This window comes from Mus caroli, unplaced genomic scaffold (genome assembly GCF_978045245.1).
Source record: "Mus caroli unplaced genomic scaffold, Mus_caroli_1 scaffold_2, whole genome shotgun sequence".
In the NCBI taxonomy this organism is placed as follows: Eukaryota; Metazoa; Chordata; class Mammalia; order Rodentia; family Muridae; genus Mus; species Mus caroli.
In genome coordinates, this window is record NW_028227257.1 from 47,757,213 (window position 1) to 47,780,849 (window position 23,637).

Sequence of the window (23,637 nt, forward strand, 5' to 3'; positions counted from 1 at the left end):
AAAAACAAACAAAAAATAGACTATTAATCAATAAGAACTTAGTGATTGATGGGCAAAAGATACCATCTCACTATGAATTTGTTTTGGCTTTTGAGACAAGGTCTCACTATGTAGTCCAAGTTAAGCCTTAAATTTAAGTTTCTTCTCTCTCAACATCCCAGGTACTAGGATCCCAGGCATCTTCCACATGTATAAAATATTTCACATGGGTCCAGGTGTGGTAGCACATGACTTTCATCCCAGAACTCCTGAGATGGAGGTAGGTGGATCTCTGTGAGTTTGAGGCCAGCCTGTTCTACAGAGTGACTTCCAGGACAGCCAGGATTTACAGATAGACTCTGTCTTAGAAAACCAAAAAACTTTCCTAATCTGTAACTTTCCACTTTCCTTGGCTGTGCAAGAGTTTTCAGTCAATGTGTGTGAATAGACAATGACGAATCTTTTTTTGGTTTTGTTATTTTTGGTCTTTTGAGACAGAACTGCTCCATTATGCAGGCCAGGCTGGTCTCAGACTCTTGTAGCTCTCCCTGCCTCCGGCTTCCAGTGCTGCCATTACAGATATAAGGTACTACACCCAACGACAATGATTACAATCCCTCCCCACCCCCCAGTTAAAACGTGTAAAGAGATCTCAATATTTTCATCTAGATTTTTGTTGGTGGTGGTTTTATTTTGAGGCATGGTGTCACCCTGCATCCCTGGCTGGCCTCAAACCCACAGAGATTCCCCCTGCCTCTGCTTCCTGGCACTTTTTGATGCATTTTCGCTTCCTGGAAAGCTTAGCATCCCAGTCCTATTTACCATGAGTCCACTCCTCATACATGTGTGCCTCCATCCAGAGATCATGCATTTGAGGAAGGCAGAGCATTGCTGCGGAACAGTAAAATATAATAAGGTGGAAGCAGGGGAGGTTTTTAAAGCCAAAGTAAGGAACAAATGTTTGGGTTTTTGACTCAGCGCCTCAATCATGCCTAGGCAAGCACTCTATTGCTAACTGTATTCCCTGTGCTTGAATTCACTCTACCCTGCTGTCTTGTACTCTCAAGGAGGAAGGAAGTTAGGTCACTGAAACATGTTCTTGAAAGATATTGAACCCTGGGCTCTTTCTCTTTTATCTTCTGCTTCCATGTCATGTGCAGCTCTGCCCCAGCATCTTCCTCCCATTCGTGCCCACACTCTGTCTCATCCTGCCTTGTCATAGGTCCAGAAAAAGCAGAACCAAGTGAATGACCATGGACTGAGACCTTGGAAACTGTGAACCCAGACTGCAGTTTCTGTTTCTCTTTCCGTTTTAAATGGTGGTGATTAAACCTACAGGGACTCAGGCATGCCAGTCTACTGTTCTACCCTGAGGCATGACCCTCTCCTATCTCTTCACTTTCTTAGCTGTCTCTCCAGGGAGACCTTCTGTCATAATGCCACAAGGTATAAAAATGTATATGCGCGGGGCATGGTGGCACACGCCTTTAATCCCAGCACTTGGGAGGCAGAGGCAGGCGGATTTCTGAGTTCGAGGCCAGCCTGGTCTACAAAGTGAGTTCCAGGACAGCCAGGGCTACACAGAGAAACCCTGTCTCGAAAAACCGAAAAAAAAAAATGTATATGCATAGGCCCATGTGAAGAACCAAAGCCAGGCAAGAGCCACAGAAGCAGGAATGCAAGTGGGCCCCCCTCCTGGCACACGATGGCTGCCTTCTCAATAACTTGCCTTCAGCTTCCTGGGAGCCTTGGCAACCCTGCCACCCCGTGATCCTCACTTTTAGAAAGTTCAGTAAATGTTTGTTTGCGGTTGCTTACATTGGGATTACTTCTTACACAGCATTAGCTAACTGATAGGCCTAGCAGTTCTGACCTTTCTGTGGCAACCACAAGGCCTGCAAACTGTGGCACGCTTGTCTGTTGCTTCTCCAGTTCTTCACTTGTCTTCCTTTTCACTAACTACTCTTTATCAGGAATAAACGTACTGCAAGAAGGTAACCCTGTCTCTTCAAGAAAGAGGCTGACATTTCTTCAGTGAGAATGAGTGGGGAGAGACACTTGCTGTGCAAACCCGACAATCTAGTGCCTAGTTCTCATAGTGGAAGGAGAGCACCGACTCCCGAGAGGTGACCTCTGATCTCCATGTGTGCACATGGCAAGCACTTATCTGCATCCCATACACAATAATAAATTAATTTTAAAGAGTCCATTTGAGAATAATGAAATGCAGGTAAAGGCCATTCTATTACTGGCGTGTGAGGTGTGGCAAATGCTCTCTGGCCCCAGTCACCTCAGACCTTTCTGGTGCCAAGCATCTATTAAAATGTTAGCATTGGCTAGGTATGGTGGCACACACCTTTAGTCCTAGCACTTGGGAGGTAGAGGCAGGAGGACTTTGTGAGTTCTAGGCCATCCTAGTTTACATAATGAGCTTCAGGATAGCCAAGACTACTTAGAAAGATCCTGTCTCCAAAAAAAAAAAAAAAAAAAAAAAAATGCTGGCATCATCTTCCATGGGTGTGGTTTTCCCTACTCCCTTCAAACACCAACCTATAGATTTGCCCAGGGACAAAGGCTGAATGTGTTGAGGAGTTGATAGCCCCAAGCTCCATTCTAAGCCACCCATGTCTCTTGGGAACTAGAATTGTCTAACCCTCACCTCCCACTCCTATCAGGCAGGATAAATGGCAGGTATGTACTTTCCAGTTTCTCAGAAATCCCTGCGGGGGCTGAAACCCACTCCTCTGGGCAGCGTCTCTTTCCTGTTTTACCTCCTCATCCCCCAAGATGGGTATTTCACCTGGCAAACATACCACCCATTTTACCTGTTAGTGCTTGAGCCTCGTCTTAGGGTCGGCTTCTAGGGGACCACACAGAGACTAGATGCACCCACAAAAGCCTGATAGGATACGTTCTGATTGTCTCCTTTGAATCTACTGAGATGATCAGTTCTTGCCTCTTTAGTCTGAAGCAGTGAAAGTCACATTGGCGCTTCAAGACAGGGAAACAGCATCCTTGTCATCCTGGATTCAACAGTACTGGGTGGCCCTTCTGTCTGTCATGCCTCAAGGGAGTCTGCCCCACTGCCACAAATTATGTATTCCTGTTTCCCACACTGGGGGGAAATCACAGGGTCAGCACATCTGGACTACAATGGCTCACGGTATCCCGACCACGGCACTCATGCCCCGCCCCTCAGGAGACATAGTTAATGCTGTTCCATAATTGTCAAATTGTGGGAAATTTATGATCGAAGCAGAGCCACCACCACGTTCTTTCCACTGCCCTTTCTAGTTTGATGACAGATCTGCTGGGAATGACTAGGTCTCGTTTCTTAGCTGTGGCACCACAGAAAGTTCTTGTTCCTCTGTGGTTATGAAAGTTGCTTGTGCACACTTGGTTTGGTGAAGTGTTTAGTGGCTAGAATTTTTAATTTAGATTCAGTGTCAGTATTCAACAAGTATTTCTGTTTGCTTGTTTCCTCTTGAACAACTTTTAGTGGTTGGTATTTTTCAATAAAGCTTTCAAATGGTTAGTCTGATGTACATAGTCAGCCAGGGAACAGAGAAAATTGATGAACTACGGCCTCAAAAAAGACACAGGAAAGAGGTCATTTGTTTTTCAAATACCCTATTCCATCCCTCAAACCCTAAGAATCTAACTAAGGGCTTAGTGGTAAGCACTTGCCCAGCATGTGAGGCCAAGCTGGATCCCTTGTACCACTCAGTGAAGCAGGAACAACTTTTATCAAATAACAGGTACATCCTGAGTGAACAAGAGCCCAGAAAAGCTAGGAAAAACAAAGGTGGTTCCAGTTGAAGGTGAGCCCAGCACAGAGAAGACATCGACTTCCTGAGTCAGGCAAGGTTAGGAGGCAGGAGGCTGACCTAACAGTGATGGAGAACTGGAGACCAACATTCAAGGATGTACAACCGTATCACAGAGCCACCTGGTCGTCAGCTCTTGGCTAAATGCTTCATCTTCAGGAATTGCCCTGGAAAAAGTTGGACAATCAAAGCTGACTTCCAGTGGTGATCCCCAACCTGGGTAAGAGAGAGGGAAAGACGCAAAATGGCTTTTCTTTTTAAGTTTAATTAATTTATTTGAAACAGTCACACCATGTAGCTGACCTAGAACTCACTATGTTGACTAGGCTGGCCTTGAACTAACAGAGATCTGCCTGCCTTTGCCTCCAAACTAGCAGCCCCCTTGGTGTTTTCTCCCTCCCCCTCCCCCTCCCCCTCTCCCCTCCCCCTCTCCCCCTCCCCTCCCCCTCCCCCTCCCTCTCCCTCTCTCCCCATCCCCCTCTCCCCCTCTCTCCCCCTCTCCCCCTCTCTCCCCCTCCCCCTCTCTCCCTCTCCTCCTCTCCCTCCCCCTCCCCCTCCGCCTCCCCCTCCCTCTCCCTTTCTTTTCCTGAGACAGGGTTTCTCTGTGTAGGCCTGGCTGGCCTGGAATTTGCTCTGTATACCAGGCTGGCCCCAAACTCATCTGCCTCTTCCTCGTGAGTGCTGGGATTAAATGTGTGCACTACCACCACCACCCAGCTCCTTGCTTTTCTTAAAAAAAATAATAATAATTTTAGAATTATATTTACCTATCGTGTGTGTGGGTGGGTGTATGTCTGTGTGTGTGTGTGTGTGTCTGTCTGTCTGTCTGTCTGTCTGTCTGTCTGTGTGTCAGTGTGTCTGTGTGTGTGTTGGGGGATGTGCTTGTACAACAGCTTTAATGAAGTCACAGAACCAATTTCAGGAGTTGGTCTTCTCTGACACTGGGAGCTACTACAAGCATGTGGAGGTCAGAGGACAACTTGTGGGAGTGGGTCTCTCCTTCTAATGTATTGTTCATAGGGTTCTCTGGCTGGGCAGGAAGAGCCTTTACCCTCTGAGCCATCTCCCTTGCCCAAGTTTGCTGTTCTTACACCCTCTATAAACCATTTTCAAAGACAGTTTGAGTAGTCACTTCAGCACAAACATACTAACATTCAAATAATACAAAGAAACTTAGCATGCCCAAAACACAGAACATACAGCCAATGGGTTGTGTTGGTAAAGTGATGACCTTTTAAGCATGAGGATCAGAGTCCAGTCCCCAGAATCCATATAAAAATCTGCATGCGATGGCATTCGCCTGTGATCCCCATCCTGCAGGGGCAGAGAATGGATCTTTGAAGCTCACTGATCAGCCAGCCTAATTAGCCCCATGTCCTAGACACACGCACGCATGCACACTGCACTTTGAAGTCAGAAGATGTTAGGATGAGGATGTTGGGCTGGATGAGGGGAGCAGAGACTGTATATGCCCTTGGATTAGAAATGCAGAGGGTCCAATGTGGTAGTGTATGGCTTTACTCTTAACACTTGGGGAACAGAAGCTAGTCGATCAATCACTGTGGGTTCAAGAGTAACCCTGTCTCCTGTTCTACATAGCAAATTCCAGGCCAGGCAAGTCTGTGTAGTGAGAAATTGTTTTTAAAAGGAAAAAAAAATCAAGAGGTTTGGGACATCCAGGGGTTTGCAGAAGTTTGACCTTGAAACAGTGACTCCCAGACTCTTGGACTGTGGGAAAGAGTCCTTGATTCTTAGCTAAAGTAGTTTTGAATTCCTGTGGGTTAGCCTCAGGGATGTGGTCATCAAAGAGGATGGGAATGGCAGTTTTATTTTCAAGGCCTCTTCTTCAACTTGGCTTAGCATTTGTGCTATATCTGATTCATATACTGTGCACAGGGATGGGAGTCATGATATTCAGGAGGAAGCCAAACGGTCTCCCCCAACCCCCACCACCCCTGGCAATCTTGCTAAACCTAGTGCCACCTGCCTGGTGGTCCCAGTACTCAGAGCACTTGAGAAGGAGGCCAGCCTGGGTTACATCCCTTTCAAAGTGATATAAAACAAAGCAAAAGCAAGACGTAGTGAAAAGTAGCTGCCCTGGCCACTCACCTATAACGGTGGTGTTTTACACTGTGGACCACAACCCTGAGCAGAATGGACTGGGGAGCGGGGAGGCTGATCCTCCATCCCAGACTGTGTTCCCCAGAGATCCAACATCACCTGAGGCTTGGAGGACAGACACATCCCAAACTAGCCTCAGTTCAACTGACTCAGAACCTAACTTAGCAATGTTTCAAGCCTGTACCAGATGGCCCAAGCCAAGGCTTTCAAATCCAGTCACCAGCTGAACCAGAAAGGTACAGAAATGCGCAAGGAGCCTGTGTATAGAGCCTGGGAAATGCCGACAGGATGTTTCTCAGCTTCCTGGGCACAGGGCACTTCATCTCAGTCAGAAGCCATGCCAGCCAGGCCTTTAGATTCTTTTCAAAAGGAGCAGGAAGTACAGTTTGCTGTGTGGAATCTTCAGACTTTTTTTTTTTTTTTTTTTTTTTTTTTTTTTTTTTTTTTTGGTTTTTCGAGACAGGGTTTCTCTGTATAGCCCTGGCTGTCCTGGAACTCACTCTGTAGACCAGGCTGGCCTCGAACTCAGAAATCTGCCTGCCTCTGACTCCCGAGTGCTGGGATTAAAGGCGTGCGCTACCACGCCTAGCATCTTCAGACTTCTAAATGCTGGCCACCAATGCTAACACGTATGTTTAACTTTGAGAAATTATGTACAGAGGAACACAAAGGCCTAAACATAAGACACTTATAGGTCAGTGAAAGGACTCAGAGGGCAAAGATACCTGCCACCAAGACAGACCTCATTTGAGCTTGGTCCCTGGGTTCCACATGGCGGAAGCCATAGAACTGAGCCCTTCAAGTTGTCCTGCGACGTCTGCACATGCAATGTGACATGAATGCACCCATCTCCCTCCACAAAAAATAAATGAGTAAATAAATAAAATGAAATTTAAAAACTTAAAGATACAAGGAAACAGGAAAATCTTCATGGTACTGGATGTGATGTGGCAACCAGGAAGAGTAGTAGTTCATGCTCAAAATCCCAGTGGTCAGGAGGCTGAGCGAGTAGGGTTGCTGCATCTATAAAGCCATCCTGGGCTACAGAGGAAGTTCTGTGCTAGCCTAGGCTACAGTGTGAGACCTTGCCAAAAAAACAAACAAACAAAAAAAAATAGACAAGTTGGATTTCATCAAAACTTCAAATTTTATGTATCAAAGGACACTGTCAGGAGGGTGAAAAACCAGCTCCCAGGATGGGAGATAATACTTGCAAAGTGTGTGGGGTTTTTTGGTTTTTGGGTGTGTGTGTGTGGGGGGGGGGGGGGAGACAGGGTTTCTCTGCGTAGCCCTGGCTGTTCTGGAATTCACTCTGTAGACCAGGCTGGTCTCGAACTCAGAAATTCACCTGCCTCTGCCTCCCAAGTGCTGGGATTAAAGGCGTACACCACCACGCCCGGCTGCAAAGTGTGTGTTTGATAAGGGTTAAGACTGAATACTAAAAGAATGGGCCAAACCCACAATAATAATATGCAATGCATGGCATCTTCTGGTCAAGAATGGGTGAGCTAGGCCAGATGTGGTAGTGCACACCTCAATCCCAGCATTCCAGGGCCAGTCAGGCAGATCTCTGTGAGTTCAAGGCTAGCCTCATCTATATAGTGAGACCTTGTCTCAGGAAACAAAACAACAAAACAAAACAAAACAAAACAAAACAAAACAAAACAAAACAAAACAATGAGTTACCTAAATCCAACAGTGAGAAGACACCAACAAACACAGAGGGACTGAGGGATGCTCTGCCAAACCCGAGACCTGGACTCTTCCAAGGCACAGGCATCTCCAAAGGCAAAGAAAGGGCAGAAACAGCTTCAGATGAAAAGATTGAGAGGCCCGACACAGTCAAGGACCACATCGGCCCTGAGTAGATTCGGGATCAAGAGAAAAAGTCTATTATTCTTTAGTACTTCTTGCTGCAGGGGGAGGGAACATGAGTGATACAGACCCAAGAAGACAGGGCCCACCTCTAAATTTTCCTTCTGAAGGTATTGTGGTCCGGCCCCAGAAGACACCCCAAGGGCCACCAAACACTGCAAATCAAGTGAACTGCAAGGGGGGGGGGGGGGGGACAGATCCTCAACTGCCCGGGCTCTTGACTGGCACCTGGCAGCAGGCCTCAACCAGAGGGTCCTGGAAATGGAGTAATCCTTCCTTATAGACGAATCCTGGAGCTAGAGAGAGAGAGAGACAGAGAGAGAGACAGAGAGAGAGAGACAGAGACAGAGAGACAGAGAGAGGAGTATGTTTGTGGTATATGTGTGTGGTGTGGTGTGTGTGTGTGTTGTGTCTGTGGTGTGGTATGGGTGTGTGTGTGTATGTGTGTGTGGGGTGTGTGTATATGTGTGTGTGGGGTGTGGTATGTGTGTATGGGTAAGTGTGGTATGGGTGTGTGTATATATGTGTGTGTGGGGTGTGGTATGTGTGTGTGGGTGTGGTATGGGTGTGTGTATATGGTGTGTCTGTGTGTGTATGTATGTGGTGTGTGTGTATGTGGGGTGTGTGTGTGTGGTGAGTGGGGGGTATATGTGTGTGTGTGTGTGTACTAGATTCTAGGAAGTGGGTGGGTGGTGCAGATTTGGGGATAGCTATGAGAGGGGGGACCAGGAAACTCTGCAGATGGAGACCTTTCATCTCTCTTGAGCACACCGGGCTGTACTGGAACCTAGAGCCTTGCAGCTGATGAGTATAGGCTCGCCTCCTGACAAACTACCTCCCTGCTGGACTCTACCTGCCCACCTCTTTTAGGGTGTTTTCTGTACCTTCCCCACTGCATTTAGAGGCCCAGTTTGAATTTGACATTATATTACTTCAACTTGAGCTTGATCACTCAGACTCCAACACCACCTTTAGAGTCTGTTTCCCCCAAATCCTTGTATTTCTGAAGGGTACAAATAAAGATAGGGTTGGGCATAGTGAGAGATAGCCTGTTTGCATTGGCCAGGGAGGGAAAGAAGCCACCTTGGCAAATTGAAGGTGTGTTTGTTATATGGGATGAGGAAAAACAGAATCTGGGAAGAAGAAAGCAAGGTGACCCTGTTGTTTATCTAAGGTGGGCTGCGACCCCTTTGCTGGTTGAACAGTTCTCTTACAGAGGTTGCTTGAGACCATTGGGAAACACAGATTCACATTTTGATTCATAACTAGCAAAATTAGAGTTATGAAGTAGCGATGAAAATAATTCAATGGTTGGGGCTCACCAAACACAAGGAACTGTATTAAAGGGCTGAAGCACTGGAAAGGTTGAGAACTTAAAGCAATCTGCAAAGAATGTTATCGGGACAACTCGAGGAAGTTGAGTGTCAACAGCATATCACTGAGCAGTGTGAGCTCAGCAGAGTTCATTCAGAGTATGACGCTGTAGTGTGTGAGAATGTCTTTCTTCTTGGGAGATTCATAGCAAAGTGTTTAGAGGTGAAATGTCATAATATGTATTATAATTCCCAAATGGCTCAGGAAAAAAAAAAAAGAAAGAGATTCAAGAGCCTTGGTGAAGGGTTTGAATAAAGATATAGCCTGTCTTCCTTGTGAAACTGATGTTGAGCACACACTCCTACACTATAACAATGAACAGGACCAAATGGGATCTCTCTGCCTCGGGGACATTATCCTAAATGGAACAAGCCAGTCACAGGAGGGCAAACTCTAGCAGTTCCAACAAGGACTAGAAAGAGAATGCTCAGGACGGCTGGGCTGGGGCAGGATAGCCCATTAGTGGGAAGTTTCCATTTTGTAAAATGAAGGTTTTTAGCTATCTGCTACCTACCAATGTGAGCACTACTGTACACTCAAAAATCATACCACAGAAGAAGGGAAAAGAGGAGAAAGGGGTGAGGAGGAAGAGAAAAGGATGTACGGAGAGGAGCTCAGGTCGAGATGCTTTCCAAATTAACACACTTAACCTCTGTCACATTAGGACGCGTGAGGGGAAAGTTGCCTAGGCAGTCAGACTTGGAATCCAGTGCTGTGCTTGCTTCCTCCGCTAAGCAGGTGGCCTTCCTTGGCTTTCCCTTGCCCCAAGGGCTTCAGCTTTCAATCATATACTCTCAGCGCTCAGTGGAGAGCAATGCAATTTGGCTTTCAGCCTCTGCAGTAGAGGAGGGTGCGCTGGAAAGCCAGTTCAGTATGGACTGCGAGTTTCCGGCGCACTCTTCCACACAAGATACGTTGCCACCGCAAGGGTAAATCCTGAATAGTCTGACCCACATCCTCTCTGCTGCTTTGTTCCATGGAACCCTCCTGACCCTGATGAACTGGAACCCTTGAAACTGTGAACAGAAATAAAGAGGCACGATCATGTGCAAGTCCAATCCAATCTCACGTACACACTTACTCTCATGCTTTCTCTGTATACCCACATTCACATACCAGCACAATTGTATATACACTCACACTCTGGCCCACACGCATACATTCTCTTTCACACACACGCATGTATGACATATTTTCATACACTCACACACACACACAAGAATGTGTCTTTTTAGAGGCTATTTAGAGGCTGGTGGTGTAGTTCAGTGGTAGAGAACTCAAATCTTCTCTAGCAGCCTTCTGTGAGTGCTGGGCTCAGGTGCGCCTGGCATTAGTCTTGTGTGTGTGTGTGTGTGTGTGTGTGTGTGTGTGTGAGAGAGAGAGAGAGAGAGAGAGAGAGAGAGAGAGAGAGAGAGAGAGAGGAGAGAGAGAGAGAGAGAGATCTCACTATATAGACTAGGCTAGCCAGAACTCACAGAGATCTGCCTGCCTCTACCTCTACACTTCCAGAGGGCTGGAATTAAAGATAGGCACCATCATTTTATAATTAGCCTTTTCTCTTTCTCTCTCTCTCTCTCTCCTTTCTTTCTTTCTTTCTTTCTTCCTTCCTTCCTTCCTTCCTTTCTTTCTTTCTTTCTTTCTTTCTTTCTTTCTTTCTTTCTTTCTTTCTTTTCTTTCTTTCTCTCTTTCTTTCTCTCTTTACCTAGCTGTTGTGAATAGCACCATTTTTAATTTTCTTTATCATCTAGTAAAATGCCTGCACACTGTTGAAGCTTGTAAATATGCCAACATTTACTTAACCAGGTCTTTTTAAGTTTTTATTTATTTTTTGGCAGGATGGTGGGAGTGGGTGGGGAAAGGTGGGGATGCGTTGAGACAGGGTTTTACAATCTAGCTTTGGTTGGCCTGAAGCCCCCACACCCCACCTCCTACCCATGGAGACTGGGTTTCTCTGTGTGGCCTTGGCTGTCCTAGAACTTGCTCTGGAGACCAGGCTGGCCTCAAACTCAGAGATCTGACCGCCTCTGCCTCCCCAGTGCCTTAAATAAAGGTGTGTGCCACCAGGCCCAACTTTGGTTCCTATATTTTACAATCAGTCTTTGACATGACAAAAATTAAGAATTAACAAAAATGTAGGTTCTTAATGATCTATGTAATTTAAAAATCTGCATTTAAATTTTTCTATTGTGGATTTGTTTGCTCAGCTGCTAGGCTGAATGTTTGCTTAAACTTTCTGCTTTAATAAATGAAGTAGACCCCGGTATGGTGGCACATACCTTTAATCCCAGGACTAGAGTGGAAGAGGCTGGTGGGTTTCTATGAGTCTGAGGTCAGCCTGGTCTAGGTAACGAGTTCTAGGATATCCTGGGCTACATAATAAGAACTTGTCTCAAAATGCATTAAAAGATGAGTAGAGAGCGAGCTCATGGTGTGACATGGTGACAGAGCACTTGCCTTACACTCACAGGACCTTGGGCTCAGTCCCTAGTTAAGGAGTGGTGGCAGATTGGGAAGAAAGGTGGCAATTAGCAGCTAGGGGACAATGCTTTGAAATGTCAGACAACCCTGTCTGAGACTCCACAGGCTGGAAAACCATCAGTGAGGTACTTAGCAGGTGGAGCAGGAACACTTGGAAAGGAATCAATCCCGTTCGACAGCAGGCTCTCCAGCAGCTGGCAGCATTGTCTGGCTTGGAGTTCCACTCTCCATATGCTGAATTCAGATTCTGGAATAAGCCCATTATTAAAAGAAAATCAGGCTTCAGGCAAATGAAGATATTTACAGAGCCCATCTGGCCCAACAATCCCAGACTAAATTCCTAAGCAGACTTCCTCCCAACTCAAGAGGAGCCACATCTTAAATAGTTAAGAGTATTTTATTGAAATGTCATCATGGCCTGGCATCATGGTGCAGGTCTATATTCCTAGTACTTGGGAGGCAGAGACAGGAGGAGAGCCAGCATGGTCTACATGACCATTTGGGGGTTCCAGACCAGTTATGGTTACAAAGTCTCAAAACCAACTCTCCTCAAATAAAACAAAACCAAAAGAATCTATCATAAGGCCAGCTGTATTGATTCATGGCTTAAATCCCAGCACCAGAAGGCTGAGTCAGGGGACCAAGACTTCAAGACTGAGCCACGCATGGTGGCATACACCTTTAATCCCAGACCCCAGGAGCCAGAGGCAAGCTGATCTGATGAGTTCCAGGCTGCCCAGGTCTGTATAGTAAGTTCCAGAAATCCTGTCTCAATAATCCATAAATAAGTAGATAAATAAGAACTCAAGGCTGGCCAGGCAGGCAGGTGTACTCCTTTAACCCCAGCACTCAGGAGACAGAGATCGATGAGGTCTACATAGCAAGGTCAAGGTAATCCTGGCTTTCAAAGCAAGACTCTATCTTAAAGAAAAAAAATCAAACAACACATACAAACCATCACAGGGCTGTGGATGTAGCTCACCAGTAGAGGACTTGCCTTGGACAACCAAAACAGAGCAAAGGCAACAGAAGCTAACCCATCATGTATAAGAACATAGGGGTGTCAGGCTCAGCAAATAAAGTGTGGGAAACTTAATTAAGTTTTAATTAGGGCTGGGTGGTGGTGGTACATGTCTTTAATCCCAATACTCATGAGGCAGAAGCAGGCAGATCCCTGTGAGTTCAAGGACAACCTGGTCTGTAGAGCAAGTTCGTTCCATGACAGCCAGGGCTACACAGAGAAACCCTGTCTCTAAAAACCAATAGATAGAGGGCTGAAGAGATGGCTCAGCGGTTAAGAGTACTGACTGCTTTTCCAGAGGTCCTGAGTTCAATTCCCAGCAACCACATGGTGGCTCACAACCATCTGTAGTGGGATCTGATACCCTCTTCTGGTGTGTCTGAAGACAACAACAGTGTACTCACATACATAAACAAAATAAATAAGTCTTTAAAAAAAAGAAACAGGGAAATGGTGACATATTCCTTTAAAAAAAGATGGATAGATAGATAGATAGATAGATAGATAGATAGAGATATTAAAAAAATAAAATGTCAGTTTTAATTTGGGATAAGCTATATGTATAGACACAGGAGCCCTATCCAGGGATGTGTTTTCTTTCAATCTTCTTGCTTTTTTTTTAAGAAAAATTTTAAAAAGATTTATTTATTTATTATATGTGTGTACACTGTGTCTTCAGACACTCCAGAAGAGAGCATCATATTTTGTTATGGATGGTTGTGAGCCACCATGTGGTTGCTGGGATTTGAACTCAGGACCTTTGGAAGAGCAGTCGGTGCTCTTAACCTCTGAGTTATCTCACCAACCCCCTTCTTGCTTTTTAATAACATTCATTTGGTTGTTCTTGGGCCACATGAAAACAAGACACAATCCCTTTACAAAGGACTTATACAAGAAAATCTGTTGCGTGCAATACTCTTGAACTAGGAACAACTGAATATAAATTGACAGCAGAATAACAAACAAATGGTGGCCTTTGTGTAATAGGACATTGTGCAGCTGTGCTGTGCAAGTCAAGGCGCCCAGACCACTTATAACCAGACCAACTCCATCTTGGGTTCAGGCTCCATCTTAGAGAACATGACCTAAGGTTAAACTCAAGTTAACCAACAAGCCTGCACCCAGCCCTAGTCTCCCTAACAACCACCAATCAGGAGGAAAGTAGAAGTTACAGTTACATCTAAAGATATTTACTTATAATAGTCTATGGTTTGGCTCCCAACTCTAGCCAATCATTTTAAAGGGCAACAAATTCCATAATAGCCCCCCCCCCCAATTGGATGTGTGCTAAGCCGGAAACCCCCTTGTTTGTTTGTCTGCCTCTATAAATGCTTGCTTGAAACTGGTCTCTGGGCTTCACCCTCTTGTCCCGCTGTATCAGTGATGGTGGTGTGATCCAAGCTCGAGCTTGAATACAGACTCCAGTGCAGTTGCATTGGAATTGGCTCCTTCGTGGTCTTTTGGAGTTTGAGAAATGGGCACAACAGTAACACTGGGGATAAAAACCAAACAAAATGCTGAGGAAACTGTCAGCCACAGACGAACACAGCCACATGACTCTGTCTAGATCAAGTACAATAAACGGACAGCTCTAACATTGACAGGCCAGTGATTTCCTGGGAGAAGTGGCTGGAGAGTATCTGAGAGAATGCTGGGGACTCTGAGTACTGCATAACCTCATCTGGGTGGCATTTCAGAGACATGTATTATGGAAAACTTCAGACAACCCATTATTCAGTGAACTTTACATATGTTATACCTAGGCTTAAATTTTTTTAAGATTTAAAAAAAAAAAAAAAGCCTTTTTATTATCCAGGCAGTGGTGGTGCACACCATGCATCTCAGCACTTGGGAGGCAGAGGCAGGTGGATCTCTGAGTTTGAGGCCAGCCTGGTCTACAAAGCAAGTTCCAAGATAGCCAGGACTACACAGAGAAAATCTGACTCAGAAAACCAAAACAAACAAATAAATAACCCCCAAACCCCAAACACAACAAACCAAAGATAAACAAACAACAACAACAAAACCAAACCCAACAACAAAACCCCCAAACAAAAAACTAAAACCCTTTCTATGTATGTATATGTGTTTATTTCTGAGTGTATACCAAATGAGTTTAGGTTCTCATAGAAGCCAGAAGAGAGCATCAAATCCCCTGCAGGTATAGGTGGCTGTGAAGTGCCCTGGGTGGGTGCTGGGCATTGGACTTGGCTCTGTGTCTCCAGCTTCTATACCTAAGTTTTAAAAGGGAGGGAAGATTATTTAACTTATTTCAGACCATGCTAGGTATTGAATTCATACCAGGGAATGAATCTATTTTTGCATTTGATTACTCTTTACTACCTCTGGGCTGATCACTAACTTTTATGGTGTGTATTTGTGACAGTGCCCTGGTCAATCGTGGTAACAATGATCTGTGGCATTCCTTGTCTTCCAAGGGCCTTTCCCGTTTTCCCTTGATATCCTTTTCCTAGATAACCCCATTGAATCCTTAGGTGAGATCACACCTCACTGATGGATGGCTGCTGTGTGTATGACCCAGCCCAGTCTCTTCCCCACCCACCATGTCCACACAAACGAGTCTCCCTACGGAAACCCATTGGTTGACCTGGTGGTTCTTTAAGAATTTCACAGATGGAAGCCTCCTAGATTGTCCCCCATCCCACCCTCTCCTATCTGCCTTATCCATGCTCCAAAGCTACCCATGCTTCCTCCCTTCTCTTCAGTAGTCTAGGGACTTCAGAGTACTTTGTATCTCTTCCCTTTCTGCACAGTCACTGCTCTTGGTCCAGGCCCAGTACCATATGCCACAGCAGACAGAGCAATTCTTAAAATGTAATATGACCATGTCTATTTCTTTTCTTTTTTTTTTAGATGTATTTACTTTTATGTATATGAGTGTTTTGCCTACATGTATGTATGTGCACTAGGTATGTGCCTGGCATTCTCAGAGGCCAGAAGAAGATGTCAAATCCCTTGGAACTGGAGTTACTGAGAATCAAACCCTGGTCCTTTGGAAGGACAGGCAGTGCTCTTAACCTAACTGCTGAGCCATTTCTCCAGCCCCATGTTTGTTTCTCACATCATATTTCTTATAACCAGAAACCAGCCAAACAGCATGCCTAGTCCTTTATTCTCAGTGATGGTTCAATGGGGCAGGTGAATATCAAGTGTCATGAAACCAGTGCCTTCCAGGCAGCGTATAGCCAAGGAAGAGTGGGGTCTCACAATCTCAGTGGTAGACGGCTTAAAATGAAGGTCTCAGGTCCCACTACTATAAAAAAGAATACATCTTTTTATCCTACATACAAATTCCTACTTTCTAAGGTACACATTCTGATAGCTTCCCCTCCTTCAGTCTGACCATGTGTCCTAGGCCTCATTCTTAGAGGTGGACTATACTGCTTTACACAGATATGGTTAAGTGGAACTTTTTTCAAAGTTTGGATGTCACGTTTAATAATTTTTGCAGAATATGTACAGAAGAATGCACGTAACTCTGTGGCATAATGAAATCTCTCAGCGTCTAACACTCAGATCATCACACCCAGCTCCTCAGAAGACTCCTGCCTCTGCTTAGTCACTGTCCACCACAGAATGACAGCATCTGGGATTCTATACTGCTGAGACCCTTCCCAAGGCTAAGTGTGTTAAAGGGCTTCTAAGTTCAAATAATTCCCTTTATCAAATAAAGCTAACGTTTTCAACCCACATCTGGTTACCAGGTTTTGATGTAATGATTCCTTGCATGCATTCAATGTACATTACTGCACTACATTATTACTGTATTGCATTAGAAATTACTATATGTTGTACACATTCCTCCAATATCTCCTACTGTTTCTCCCCCCTCCTATCACCTCAGGCTATCACCCTTTGACAGTTTTATAAAAATTTTCCTTTACCCCAGCAATGGAGACATTCCACGTTTTCCATCTAGCCTGCCTCCTTCTAGGTTTTTATGTGGTTAATTTTACATATCAACTTGACCGGGACAAGAGATGGGCAGATAGCATTAAAACCTTCTTTCTGGGTGTGGCCAAGCCTGTGAAGTTGTTTGCAGAGATTAGCATTTGAATTGGTAGACTCAGGAAAGAAACCTTAACTCTGTCAAGTGGGCAGGTCTCGGCAAATCTGAGGGACATACAGCTAGGATGAGAAGTCAGGAAAGCAGAGCTCATTGCTCTGCCTGGAGCTAGGAGGTCAGCAGCTGTAGCTCTCAGACATCGATAGGCTCAGGCTGAGTCACACCACCAGCTTTTCTGATCCTGCAGCGTGCATGCCAGCACATCCTGGGACATTCTGGTGTCATAATCGAGTGAGTGAATTCACTTAATAAATTCCCTCTTAGATGTCTGTATCTCTCTGTGTCCTAATGATTCTGTTTCAGGAGCCAGCAGAGTGTGTCTACCTGGCTTCCCAGTTCTCTAGGAGCCAGGGAGGCTGACCCCAGTTCTCCTTCCCCTTCAAAGCTTACCTTCATGGTTTGGTCAATTACCAGCTTGTGCATGGGAGTTCTGACTATGTTTGAAGAATGGGCATACAGAACTGCATAAACCAAGATATCTGCCCCGGGGAACTGACATCTTCTGGGAGAGAGACAAAGAAAACCATATATCACTCAGTAGGATTTCATTCTAGATGGTAAGAAGTGTAGAGAGAGTTTACTTACATCAACCCAGGGATTCGGAAAGTTTCCAAGAGAAGGCTAAAGTGAGATGTAATGAAAGAGAATGTTCCAGAGGAGTGGGGCCATCAAGATGGCTTAGGGAAAAATGTCCTCTGACCTATAAAAGTAAGCCCGTCATGTGTAGTTCCCACACAGAAATTTTTAAATATTAAAGAGGGGAGTTCAAGTGGGTCAGACAGCAAAACCAATAACAAAACCCCACACTCTATTTATCTATCCATCCATCCATCCATCTATCCATCTTTCTGTCTGTCTGTCTGTGTGAAACAAAGTCTATATAGCCCTGTTTGTCCCAGAACTCACTATGTGGATCAGACTGGTCTCACACTCATAGAGATCTACCTTCCTCTGCCTCCTGAGTGCTGGGATTAAAATAGTGTACCGCCATGCTTGGTTAAAAAGGGTTTTGAAGCCAGGACCCAGACGTACTTTCTTTGTTCCCAACACTGGTGTTAGACGAGGACCAGACGGATACGAGACTGGGGACGAACTCTGTAGAAACACTGTAAAGTAGGCAAAGCCGCAGGAAACGCAGCTGCAAAGCCAAATGAGGACGAGCTTCCTGACAGGACGTAGCATCCTTTGTGCCAAATGCCTCCAGAAAGTTCCAGCAAAGATCCCCAGATTGTGTAATTTGGAGAATGTGGCTAATTTGCTAAGGCAGTTTCAAAGGAGAACCAGGGACAGGAGCCAGATTGCCAGTGGGTAATGAGAGGAGAGAAGTGCACAAGATGGTGCTTTCTAGAAGCTGGGGTGGATAAGGCATTGGAGAACCCAAGTTTTATAAAGAAAGGTGGGGTCAGTCCTGCCATGCAGAGGGTGCCAGAAGGATGGTGGTCTTGGAGAGCCTTCCATGGCCTGCTGGTTAAAGGGATCTTCAGGAGAAAGTGGGTTTGTGGGTAAGAGTGTGTGTATTCAGGTGATGGAGCATATCTCTGTTGATCGATCTATCTATCATCAGAAGGCAAGAAGCAGTGTTTCTTGCCAGGGGTAGGAGTAGGGAAAAATATGCTAAGGTAAGGAGCTGGAAGTCATTTGCAGATGAAAAGGGTCTTTTGTGAAGAACCAACAAAGGAGCAGGAATTGGGGAACCTGTGAACCTTTTGTGCTACAGCTCAGGTCTTTGTGGCTGACTCTGAGTCACTTTGGGCATCACTAGGAGAGAGAGAAGGTATGGAAGAGATTAAAGGGCAGTGGACTATGCTTTGAGCTCTCTGACACATAAATCCTGTTCCCATTAGTGTGTGCTAGTGTGTGGAAAGATTCTGAGAACTGATGTTCTCAGTTAGACTGAGACTTTGATAGACATTGCCAAATCATAGTCTAATAGCTGAGTCCATTTCCCCTTTCTTCTACCACTAATGATGCAATTAATCTCTGCCCATCTGGTAGGTGAAAATATTAATGACTAAATTTTCGTTCCTTCTTCTGGGAGAGAGCCACCAGTCCTCAGAGATCAGTAGCTAAGCCCTGTCCTTCCAGGTCAGCTCTTCTCTACCCGTCCCCAGGTTGGATCCTTATCTGGATTGATAATTTCCTACCTATACGCTCATGCTTCTGATCTATATTCTCATCTTCTTCCTATCTGCATACTTGGCTTTTTCATGCAGATTTCTCATTCACACTCCTAGTTATTACAGGTCTCCCGAGGTCACTGCCTTTTGGCTTTTGCGGCACACAACTGCATCCTCCTGGTGATAACCTGGTGGTGCGATGTTCTTTATTTCATGGTCCAACGATACAGTGTAATGGTTCTTGCTCTTAAAACAGAATGAAGAAAATGAAGTTGTATCGGCACATACTTGTCACTCCAGCACTGAGGAGACTGAGGCAGGAGGATTACTCTCAACCTTTAAATAAAACTCGGATATATGCTAAAACAGAGATGACTCAAAAAAAGAATTGTACTAGGTGGAAAATGTTAGAAAAGAAAAACAACCCGGGCGTGGTAGCACACGCCTTTAATCCCAGCACTTGGGAGGCAGAGGCAGGAGGATTTCTGAGTTTGAGACCAGCCTGGTCTACAGATTGAGTTCCAGGACAGCCAGGGCTACACAGAGAAACCCTGTCTCGAAAAAAAAAAAAAAAAAAGAAAGACGAGAATTGTTTGATTCCATTTATGAGATGCCTAGAGTAGGTGAATTCATGAAGAGAGTGGAGCCGTGGTAACCAGGAACTGGGGAGAGAGGCTCTTGGCATTCACAGCGTATCGAGTTTCAATTTGTAGATGAAAATTCTGCAGATGGATGGAGTGATGGCTACAAAGCATGAGGGAACCTGACAATAGCGAGTATTGTCAGGAATGACTAAAGGGCAGGGCATGGCTGTGTATCCTTTAACCTCAGCGCTCAGCAGAAGAACAGGTGGATCACTGACTTCAAAGCCAGCCTATTATAGCAAGTTCCAGGCCAATTCAGGCTATACAGTGAGACCGTGTCTCAAACAAACCGCATCGTCCCTATGCCCTCCCGCAACAAAACCCCACAAAACAAATCCTATCTGATGAGTCTATCTGTTGTTCCACAGTAGACATATCTAAAGAGAGAGTGTAGACCTTGTGGTTATCAGGCGCTGAAGGGAGAGGAGGGAAATGAGATTACAGACCTGAAAATGCTCTAATATGAAGCGGTAATAATGGTTGTACCAATGAACTGTATTTTTAGATAGAGACTATTATGTCATGTGAATTATACATCAACTTACAAAAAGAACGCATGGGGGTAGGCAGGGAGAGAGCTTCGTGACACACAGTTCCATTTCTACTTTTCAATCCAGAGGCACAGAGGTTGCTATGTATGTAGCTTAGGCTGGCTTAACACTCCATCCTGCCTCAGAAAATTTGAGATTACAGGCTTGCTTTCAGCTTATTACTTTTGTTTGTTTATTAATTGAAATACTGCTTCAATGAAGAACACTAAAATGGAAAGAAAGGAAGAAAGAAAGAAAGGAGAAAAAAAGAGAGAAAGAAAGAAAGAAAGGGAGGAAGGAAGGAAGGAAGGAAGAAAGAAAGAAAAAGGAAAGAAAAAGGAAAGAAAAAGGAAAGAGAGAGGAAAAGAGAGAGAGAAAGAAAGGAAAGTCTCTAGGTGTGGCAGTCCTCTTCATTTAAAAGGCAGAGGCTGTTATGTTAGGTCTTTGGGGATTGGAGGCTAGCCTAGTCTACATAGCTAGTTTCAACCAAGTCAGAGGTATGTAATGAGACCTTGTCTGAAAAAAAAAAAAAAGGTACAAAAAGCAGCAGTGATTTCAGGCAGGTCTCCCAGAGCTGCCCTGGGCTGGAGAGTGACAGGGTGCTAGGTGAAGCCAAGGTGAGTGCGAAATTCTCAGTCTCTTGCAAGCACTTGCCCAGTATTAGGTGAAGGTTTTCCCTATCGCTCAATCTGATCTCTCCAAAATTAAAATGTCTTTCCTGAGTTTTCCTGAAGAGACAACTCAAAGTCAGAGTTAATGGCCAAGAAATGGGGTACAGACTGTTTGCTTTTGTATGAGCTAAGAATGTATGTTTATAGTTGAATCCTAAGTAAAATCTTAGCAAAATACTGTACTAGGGAGGTCAGGTGCTATTTCAGTGATAGAGCGCTTGCCTACCTGGGTTCCACACCTTGCCTCCCCAAAGGAAAAGAATATACTTAATTATACAATTATTTTTTATTGTATTTTGAGTTTCATTAAAAAAAACAAAACCAATCCAAAAACTATAGGGATTTTTTTTTTTTTTTTTTTTTTTTTTTTTTTGGCTCTTGATGCACAAAATACAAAACATTTTATTCTTTGGCCTTTTTCAGACACTGTTTTATGTAAACGCCAGAGAAAATGTTAGAAATACTCTTGAACTTCTAGGTATGTATAAGGATGGATTAGCTGCCAGCTACAGTCATTCCTATATATGAGGGGAATTTCAACCAAATTAACCAGTCATAAAACATTCTTGGGGGATTCTGTAAATTTGAGTTTAGGGAAGTTAATGAGGGCTGGGGGGAGCAGAACAGTGCTTATAGCTCTTGTAATAAGAAAGGAAAACCATGGGCCAGGTGTGGTGGCACACACCTTTAATCCCAGCACTTGGGAGGCAGAGGCAGGAGGATTTCTGACTTCAAGGCCAGCCTGGTCTACAGAGTGAGTTCCAGGACAACCAGGGCTATACAGAGAAACCCTGTCTTGAAAAACCGAAAAATAAATAAATTAAAAAAAAAAAAGAAAGAAAATCACAGAGAAAGGAAGTGAGAAGAAAATGCCCATGTCATTTTTGAATTGATGACGACAAAATGCTTATTTGTAAGAGTGACCCTCATACATAGGAGTGACTGTAGCTGGCAGCTAATCCATCCTTATACATACTTAGAAATTCAAGAGTATTTCTAACATTTTCTCTGAAGTTTACATAATAAAACAGTGTCTGAAAAAGGCCAAAGAATTAATGTCACCCATGTGTCACTGCACTGAGTGAATCTTTTGTACGCATGACTGCACTCAGTCCTCATTGGAGCCTTGAAAAGTTGAAGTCAGGGAGACCCTTGATGTCACCTCCTGTTCACCAGTGGTAAAATGTAGTACTTTGTTCAGAAAGAAAAGGAGGGCATGAGATTAAAAAGTCAAGGGTCTTGAATGTTATGTTTTGGAAGAGACTAGATTCTGTTTATCTTTGCTGGGTCATTATTTAGACAAAGGGGCCCCACAGGATTCTCAGAAGGGATGTCAAATGGTCAGTTGTGTTTTGAGATGATAACAAAGATGGTTTTGGGAGGCATCTCTTAGGAGGTTGGAGAGTTAAGAACAAGAGACGGGATCTGCAGGTACAGAACACTTCCCCTGTTCAAGCTGACTGCAGGTGACCCAGTGGACACAGAGTCAAAGACAACTTCAGGGTTTGGGGTAGCAAAAGCAGAGAACTCAGATAAAGAGCACTCTGTGAAGGGAAGATGAACTAGGGATGACTGCAGTACAGGGGACTGGCTGGTTTCAGGACCCCTCTCGCCAGGGCACAGAGAGCTTCAGATAGGCTAGTCCGGTAATCGTTATATACACTGTTTGCCTGTAACCTACAGAAACCTCTCTAGACTATTGTAATTCCGAAGGCAATGCAAATACCATGTAAATAATTGTGTTCTGTGCAGGACAGAGAGACACAGGGAAGGCTCTGCATACTTTCAGTACAAAAGTGCCCTAAACTGGAAAGTTTTGATCCACAGTTTTTGACTCGGTACATGTACATTCTGGGGGGACAAATGGGGTATTTATAGTTTCTGGAAACATTTGGGAAGTGTGTCTAGAAGTTCAGAAATGACTGGTCTGGAAAGAGAGGTAATGGGGGAAGAGGGTGGTGAGAAGCAGAGAGCATGGGGAGTCTGAGGAGAAAAGGACATCAAGGGGACCAACGTCTCTAGAAGCCCACACCTGAGAAATCCTCCCATCACCAACCTGGGTGGAAAAGAGTGGGACAGTTAGAAAGGCTGAGTGACTTTATCACATAAAAACATCTCCAGGAGGGGGTTAGTCAATGGAATGTTACTAAGCCAAGGAAGGAAAAAAAAAAAAAAAAGATCTGTAAACAGGCAAAAGGATTTGGCACTTAGAAGGTCACAGATGACGTCTGAGAAAGCGGGAGACTGATGGTGCTTTATAGTGCTTGTTGAGTGCGGAGGGTGGGGGAGGAAGAGATGCAGGAAACCAGGGAGGGAGGGGGGAAACCCGGAGTGAGGTAGTGCTTTAGGATTGGAGGTAAAACTATGAAGGGAGAGTTAGGGAGTGGGAGACAATATACATGGGGGGAAAATGAAGAAAAGAGATGAACTGAAAAGATCATGGGTTCTTGATCTTGGAACAGGCCTTTTATTCCAAAAGGTTCCATACTGTTGAGCAGAACACACATATTTTGTTTTTAAGGGTGGCTGGAAACTCTGGCATAGAAAGAGTTGTGTGCTTCTCCGGTGCTGGTTACATACAGAATCATCTATTTTCTTCATCTTCAGTGAAGATGGAATACTAACCTATGGTCTTCCAGAGTATACTGGATTTTACAATTCAACTTACTGTTTTTTAGGTTTTTGTTTTTTTTTTTGAAACAGGAGTCTAAGTAGCCCAGGCTGACTTCAAATTCATCGTCTTCCTGCCTCTGCCTGCAAAATGCCGGGATTACAGGTGTGCACCACCAAGCCTCACTGGTTTTATTTTAGTGTGAGAAGATTTAGAGAATTACATATTGATTCTCTCAGCTCGTCCGCACTAGCCTACTTTATAAAATGCCCGTCTTTGCTGGTTACGGCATGCCTCTATTG